General features: G+C 40.3%; 1 pseudogene; it reads right to left on the bottom strand.

Annotated features, from left to right (window-relative positions):
* Positions 1–5,887: 5,887 nt before the first annotated feature.
* Positions 5,888–6,270, bottom strand: LOC148006908 (large ribosomal subunit protein eL31 pseudogene; annotated as a pseudogene).
* Positions 6,271–7,712: the final 1,442 nt, after the last annotated feature.

The following is a 7,712-nucleotide window of genomic DNA, read 5'->3' as shown; positions in this document are numbered from 1 at the left end:
TAGTGACTGTGCTTTATCAGAGCTGTTTTTAATGATGTTGCTCAGAATGTTTTCTTTCCAGATGATGATTGAGAAGCTAATTTAAAAAACAAAATGGTGCCAGGTACCACAAGAGTAACAGAACTGTGCTGTTTTCTCGGGTTTTGTTTTTTTACTTTTTTTTTTTAATGGAGTGTGCTGGATGTCTCTACAGTTTTGTTCAGATGACTGCAGAACCTGGAAAAGCTGTTGCTGCTGTTGATGCATAACACACTGCTATTATTGGTCTTTTTATATAAATATAAATATAAATATAAATATATATACAGATATATAATTTGAATTTTTTGAAACTTTAGCTGTGCTGTCAACTTTGGAAAAAAGTATCCCCGTTTACTGTGTTGAGTTGGCACTGTACAGAAATTAACAGCCATATTGGTCTAGAAATGTTGAACTTAAGTTTTTTCCATTTGTACAGGGGTAACACACTGTATTAAATATGTAAGGTCTTATCTACGTGGGTTTGATTACAAAAACTAATAAAGTATTCTCTAAATTTAAAAAAATGTACATGAAATATTAAAATTAAAAAAAAACTTGTACATAAAAACAAAAAAGGTGTAGGAGGTTCTAAAAGAATGATCCATAAGATGTGGGAAGGAAACAACACGGCAGCCTCAAAAGTCCCTGAAGCTGACCGGATGCACTAGTCCTCCACACTAAACTTACATAAAGAATAAGTAGTATGCTGAGTGACACTCAAACCAGTCAAGCTTTATGGAAGAAGCAGAGACCAGGCAAACCGTTCATGTCACCTGGGAGGGTGACATGAATTTTTTCATCTATGCTGCCATCAGCTTTGGGTCATTCCTACTCCTGTAAGAATCCCACATTCATACTCCTAGAAATAACCCCAGCAAACTCTTAGCCAAATTGGGCATTGGTCTTATCTGTACTTGGACTTGTCATTGGTTCCCTCCTGGGGGTAGTAGACATTCATTCACATCTCCCTAGGAATAAGCGCACTCAACAAAGGTCATAGGGTTATCGGTTTTCATTCTGTTAAATAAGCCCAGCACCATACACTAGTAAATATGTAAATAGTAATTTCAGAGACCCACCCCCACAGAGCAAACTGCCTTTTACACCAGCCATGTCTATTCTTACCCTGATTCAAATATCAAGAGCATTCATCATCTTTGTCATCAGTAAACAACCAGTAAATTCCAATGGTTTTGTTGGATTCTCTCCACCCTTTGACTGTGCATGATTTATGCACAGTGCAGCCCCTGACCAACCAAGGTGAATAACAAAATTAAGCAGCATCTTTGTAGATATGCAGACAGCCCAGACATCAGACCTCCACAACTTCAAAGACCATTTTTTCTATCCAGCCAATATATTTCCAAGATGCGCCTGGAATCTCACAAGAGAAAAATACCACATCATGCTACCATGCCAATGACTTTAGAGAAAAAATATTGGGGAACCCACATCTGACTTTCCTTTTTTGCCTCATTAGTAATTTGGTATGACACAGAGTTCTGAGATTAATGAAAAACAAGAACTAGAAAAATGGATTTAATATATGAGAAGGAAAGCTAAAAACCAAAACACTATACCCCAAATGGATATTTCCTTTGTCTAACACAATAGAGCAAGTAGAGGTTAGATGCATGCAGCAGAGGTTAGATGCATGCAGTAATAGAGTGTATGTAACAGAGATTGGATTGCATGCAGCAGAGGTTATTTGCATGCACTAGAGGCTAGATAGTAGGCAGGAGAGGTTATATTGTATGCATCAGAGGTTAGATGCATGTAGTAGAGGTAAGACTGTACACAGTAAAAGTTGGATTGCATGAGATAGAGGTTATATTGCATGCAATAGAGGTTATATCATATGCAGCAGAGGTTAGAAGCATGCAGTAGAGATTGTATTGTAATGCAGTAGAGGTAACCTTAGATTGCATGTGGTAAAGTTTATATGCAGTAGAATCTGGATTGTATGCAAATGTCCTTGTATCATTCTCTGTGTCAGATTTATCCCTGTTCCACCTGCTTCCAACAAAAGACATATCCATCAAACCTACCTGATCTGTTTGAGCTCCTCCCTCTCCCAAGACATCAGAAATCACTCATTAACTTTTCTCATGCAGCCATTTCAACAGTCAAACCAAGTGCCACAGAGGCTGAAGAAGCCAAAAAGTTCTCTTCCATAACGCCTTTGAAATGTGTTTGTTCTATTTTATTGTTATATACGGGAGAATTTTCCTTGCTTAGTTGATTGTTTTGCCAAGTAGTGTACCCCTGAGCTATACCTTCACCCTCCGGAGCCTATGAGGGAACACATTGACACCTTCTTTTAAGGTTTTTTGGCCTCAGAATCAAGAACTAATAGAAATTTGTCACTTAAGTCACAAACATTGCAGAAATTTGTGAGTCAGCCCAAGGAACTAAAAGAATAATCTCATATCCATATTGTTTTTAGTTTAAGGCAAGCTGCAGAGGGCAGAGCTGAGGAGAAAGCAGAAGTGTAAGAGGACAAAAGAAAATGGATGTTATGAAGACAATCTAATCTGATGCAAGGGTTTTGGTGCTGGACCTGGAAACCACACCCCAAAGACAGGGGACTGTAAGGAGCTTGGCAGAATCAAAGATCCCCCCCCACTCCAATATGCTCGTAAGACAAAACCATACACTGATGACGTTACAGTCTAGTTTCACATTGGGCAACAGAAACTTGTCCCTAAATGCAGCATGGTCACCAACAAGCCTTGCTAGAGTGAATATTTCACCTTACGGATATAATTCTGAGTTATGACTCTTTCCTACTCTCCCTATGTAGAGCCCTCTGACCTTTGACCTGCCCTAGTGTACTCCTATGTCACAGAAGTAGATGATGTCACTGATGACTACAGCAACTGAAAGAAGAATAATCCTGCATGCCTGAGAATATTTATAAATAGTTTAAGTCCTTTGAAATGCACATGTCACAAGAATGCCCTGGAGCAGTATAGACTTAACAGCTACTGTGCTGAAGGAGGCTGGGGCTCAAACAGACTTGCTCCAAAACATTCTAGGCTTTCCTAAAGAAGGGTGGGTCTGACACAACCAAAATCGAACATGGCTACTTTTTCAGATTGGCTTGAGGCTCTTAAAATACGTGCTGAGACCCTCATCCCTAAGACCTGTAGTTGTAGCCTCATCTGGAGGTGGAGACTTCCCTGAGTGGATCTCCCTCCAGCATCAGCGGTGTTCTTGTGAAGAAACTGAAAAGTGAAGATACGGAGATGAGGTGGCCATGTGGGCAAACAGGTATAAAGTCATCCCCATGAGACTGAGGAAAACACTGTAGTCCTGAAGGCACCCAGCCTCACCATCAGGCTCTGCTGGCAGAGGCAGAGTGGATCCCACATAGGTTTTGTGGCAAATCTACGGAGCCTTTACAGACCTGAATTAACTGTCTTAAATTCTCGAGGAGTAACTGTGAGCAACTGACACTGGGTTTGTTTCTTCAAACTTTCTCCTGTTTTTCTGTGGGTTTATCAATTTCCTTGGTGTTTTTTTCAGAAAGGATCTTTTTTCTTTTGTTGACTGTGACTATCGAAAATGAGTTTTCTAGTTTATTTATTTCTCCTATTCTCTCTACCATGTTTTTTTCTTCTCCTGAAATGTCTTTGGGAATACTTTTCAGATCTTTGTGCAGTTATTACAATGGCCGTGCAGGTCAGTGTTGTTCCTACCTTCTTTAAACACAACAAGAAGCCACTCAAACTGACCGAGACAGGGAATGGCCTCATTGGCATGCTTAGAAACACTTTTAGGGCTATATATACAAATAGGAAAATATCATAATGTATTTTATAGATACATAGTGACGACATACCATTATAATTGCTCATATGATATATATATATATATATATATATATATATATATATATATATATATATATATATATATAAACCAACATTGAAAGGTGAAAATATTTTGTAGGAAGTGAGTCTCTAAAGTCAGGTGAGAGATATGCCAACAGCACCAGTTCCCCAGCCATGGGCCAGATGAACGATGAGACTCCTGCAAACCTGACAAGAGAGCTAAGGACCCTAGAGATGCAGGAGTCTGCACAGCTGCTTAGGAGATAAATGGTGTTTGCTCATCGTCTAAGAACACCACCACCATATCTTCAAATGATCTGCACCATCTCTCTGATGAGACAGATGAACCATTCTGGCTGGCTTTTTTTTCTCCTTTTTTAGAGGCATTGATGGAAAGCTGCAGAAAGTATACTGTGATGTCTTCAAAGCTGGAGGTGGACTTGTGTGCACTAACCTGATTTTATCTGAAAGCAAGACACATACAAGGAACTATCTGTTGGCCTTTCTGACTGAATATCAAGTTTGTTTTTCAAGCATATCAAGTAAAAACTTTAGAAATACTTCAAGCTGTACAAATCAAGTATCAGCATGTGGAAAAAGAAAAAAAAAACCAAAAACAAAAAACAAAAAAGCAACAAAACAAAACAAATCTTTCATAATCTATGAAAGCTTCTTACTCAAGTTAAACACCTCCATTGGCTGACTGCACGTCACCATTGGTCTCAGTCTACTGTTGAACAGGCTCTTCTTGGGCGCTCCGAGATGTTTTAATGGGAGTGAAGATCTGTGGAAAAGAGAGTTAAGAGTGCAGATAACAAACTCTTGAAGAAAAATTATTGTAAAAAGAGCAGAGAAAATTAAGGATTGAAGAAGTTATCTTTGAGAAACTTCTAGAAAGGTGAGAATGAGCCAATATAAGAGATGGCTATTTCTTACACCAACTCACAGCTCTTCCGAGCAGAGTTAGGAAGAAATTGGTTTGCATTGTTTCTCAGTATGCTAGGAGTCGCTTCTGACTTGGGATGTGTGTAAAGAAGGAGCACATTATGTTGTGCTGTGACATTTATTTGCAAATAAAATGTCAGAATGCACTCTTTCAGCACAGAGGATCAGATACATTAAATCTTACACCACAGTCAGCATTATGGCTTGACCATATGTCCCACGTGTAGGAGTTAATGGAGAATTCAAGAATTTTCACAAATATTATTATCTCCAGAAGTACAACTTTCTCACTACACAAGTTACAGTAAAAGAAAAATAAAATAAATAAATAAAATAAAATAAAGGCTTAAGATGGCTCATGGCAGCCTAAAGCAAGCACAGTGTATGGGGAATCTTCTGAAGAGAAATCTACTGTAACAGCTGATGATGTTCTGATGGCAGCAGGGTGAGATCAGATGATGATGATGATGATGATGATGATGATGATGATGAGTAGGGGAGCTGAAATAAGGGAATGAGGAGGGGGTAGAGGCAATGATGGAGGAGACTGTAGAGAATGGAGACTGTGCATGTGAAGATGTCAACAGAGCATGTGGTTCAGATCCCAAGACACAAATGAAACACAGGGATGAAAAAATATTCCACTTAAGCATATTCTGGTTCCCCTACATCTACCATACTACCTTCATTGTCTCAGGCTAAGGCATCTTCCCAAAGACATCACACCATACATGACTCAACTGCATCAACAATAGTGCCATTCAGCTGTCATTAAACTTTGTAAAGAATGTAACTGTGCATGAAAGAGAGGGAGAGAGGGGGAGAGGGAGAGAGTGAATGTGTATGTGTGAGACATACATAAAAATGTCAACGTCTCCAAATAATGAAATTCTAATTTGAGCAAAGCCCCCCATGGGTATTTCCTAAGCAGGAGTTTCTCTCTCTCTCTCTCTCTCTCTCTCTCTCTCTCTCTCTCTCTCTCTCTTTCTTTCTCTTTTCTTTCTTCCTTTTTTCTTTCTTTCTTTCTTCCTTTCTTTCTCTCTTTGGGGTGGGCAGTTCTACAACTTTATTTGACATTCAGCAGGTTAGTCCTCCACGTTGACCATCTGTAGATCTTTGAATGTAGTAACAGGCATGTAAGTTACCAGTGTGTAGAGCTTGTTTGGTGACTCCTCATCCTCATTACGCTTTCTGGATAAATGTACTCAGATGTGGTACAGAACATCCTTATTCCCTTGTCCTAGATGTCCTTATTGAGCCTGGTGTCATTGCACACACCTGGAGTCCCCATTGCCTTTATGGCAAATTTCCAAATTTCTTTGAGTGCCCAAGGAGCATGCATCTTGAAGCCCACTTCATGGATGCGCTTATGAATGTTGATGGTGTATTCTCTGGTCACCATCTCATTGATGGCAGAATGGCCCTTCTTCTTGCCACCCTTCTTTGCCGGAGCCATTCTGATGGCCCAAGATGGAAAGGAAAGCCAGGAGTTTCATTTTTAACAAACCATCTTCTTTGGCTCACTGTCCCAGGGTGGAATCCTCAATGCTTCGCTCTGCATGTGGAGGTGTAAATTAGTACATCTGTGTTGTGAGAAAGCTGCATCAGTCACCAAAGTCCTTTAGCATCCTCAGCTCTTCTGAGAGATGTTTGCCATCATCATCAGTATTTAAAGTAGGATGACCCTGGAGAACCTCTCCCCTGCACTTGTGTACAATGAAGTTCATCACATTATTTTAGGTACAGATGAAAGGTTAGACAGGACCTGGATGCTACACATGGTTGACTACTTAAGTAAATTACATTTTTGCCAACCAACCAATGGCTCCTTTTGTCTGCAGGTGGCTAATTTGGAACCAGCCTAGTGTGACAACTCTCCTGGCACCCTCTAGCCATAGATCACTTAGGTGTTTTTCTTATCTGAAGTTTCCCTCCAAATGACCTGCTTCCCTCCCATCCCCTACAAAAGTAAGCTAGGGCACCAAAACCATTAGAAAGGAGCAGAGTTCTGGAGGCCCAGCTTCACAGCTCAGCAAGGCACAAGCCAACACAATTTCAGAACTAAAGGGATAGACTATCTATCTCCTCTTTCTGGGAGACGCTTATTTCTACCTCCTGTGACACGGAGATTCTCCTGTCTTGTTCTATGTCTCTGACACTCATGTACTTCCAGTGCCTGTGGACCTGCATAGTGGAAAATCTCCTGGAGGAGATTGCTGGAGGAGAAAGGGGGTAGAATACAAGAACTCACTGGAGTTATTTACCCTAGAGGACATACATGGTAAACTTTCTGTCTGGGTGCTGGCAAGCACCATGTCTCACTCCATGGTTGCCAGGAAACAGAGAGGATGTCTATACTTCTGGAGTATTCTCCTTTTATTCCACCAAGGTCCTCGCCCTGAAGCATGGTGTCACCCTCATCTAGGACAAATCTTTCCCTGTTAGTCATTTCTGGTTGCTTCTTCACAGAAACCTTTACAGGCTTGCTTAAGCAAGGAGCTTCTTAAGACAGTCAAGAATAACCACACCAACATCTAAACATTACAGTCTGACAGTACCAGGAAATCATGCTGCCAAGCCTGAAGATAGGGATTCAACCCCTGCATCCCATGTGGAAGGAAAAATGAACTCCTGCAAGTTGTTATCTGACCTCTACCTGCATGCACCCCTACACAGAGAGAGAGAGAGAGACAGAGACAGAGACAGAGAGACAGAGAGAGAGAGAGCATACTGTATCCCATAAGTGTCCATGATTATTACTTGCTAATTTAAAATACAAGTAAAATGTATTATTACAAAAGAAAAAATTGAATCCACACATTTTTATACAAATATGGGAAGTGGGTTAACACCTAAGCTGTTGTGATCTATACAGAGTATAGATCTGCACCTGAGAGTAACCATGACAAT

This window comes from Rattus norvegicus, chromosome 1 (genome assembly GCF_021556685.1).
Source record: "Rattus norvegicus strain SHRSP/BbbUtx chromosome 1, alternate assembly SHRSP_T2T, whole genome shotgun sequence".
NCBI lineage: Eukaryota > Metazoa > Chordata > Mammalia > Rodentia > Muridae > Rattus > Rattus norvegicus.
Note: the sequence above shows the minus strand (reverse complement) of the source record. Positions and strands in the feature narration are given on the sequence as shown.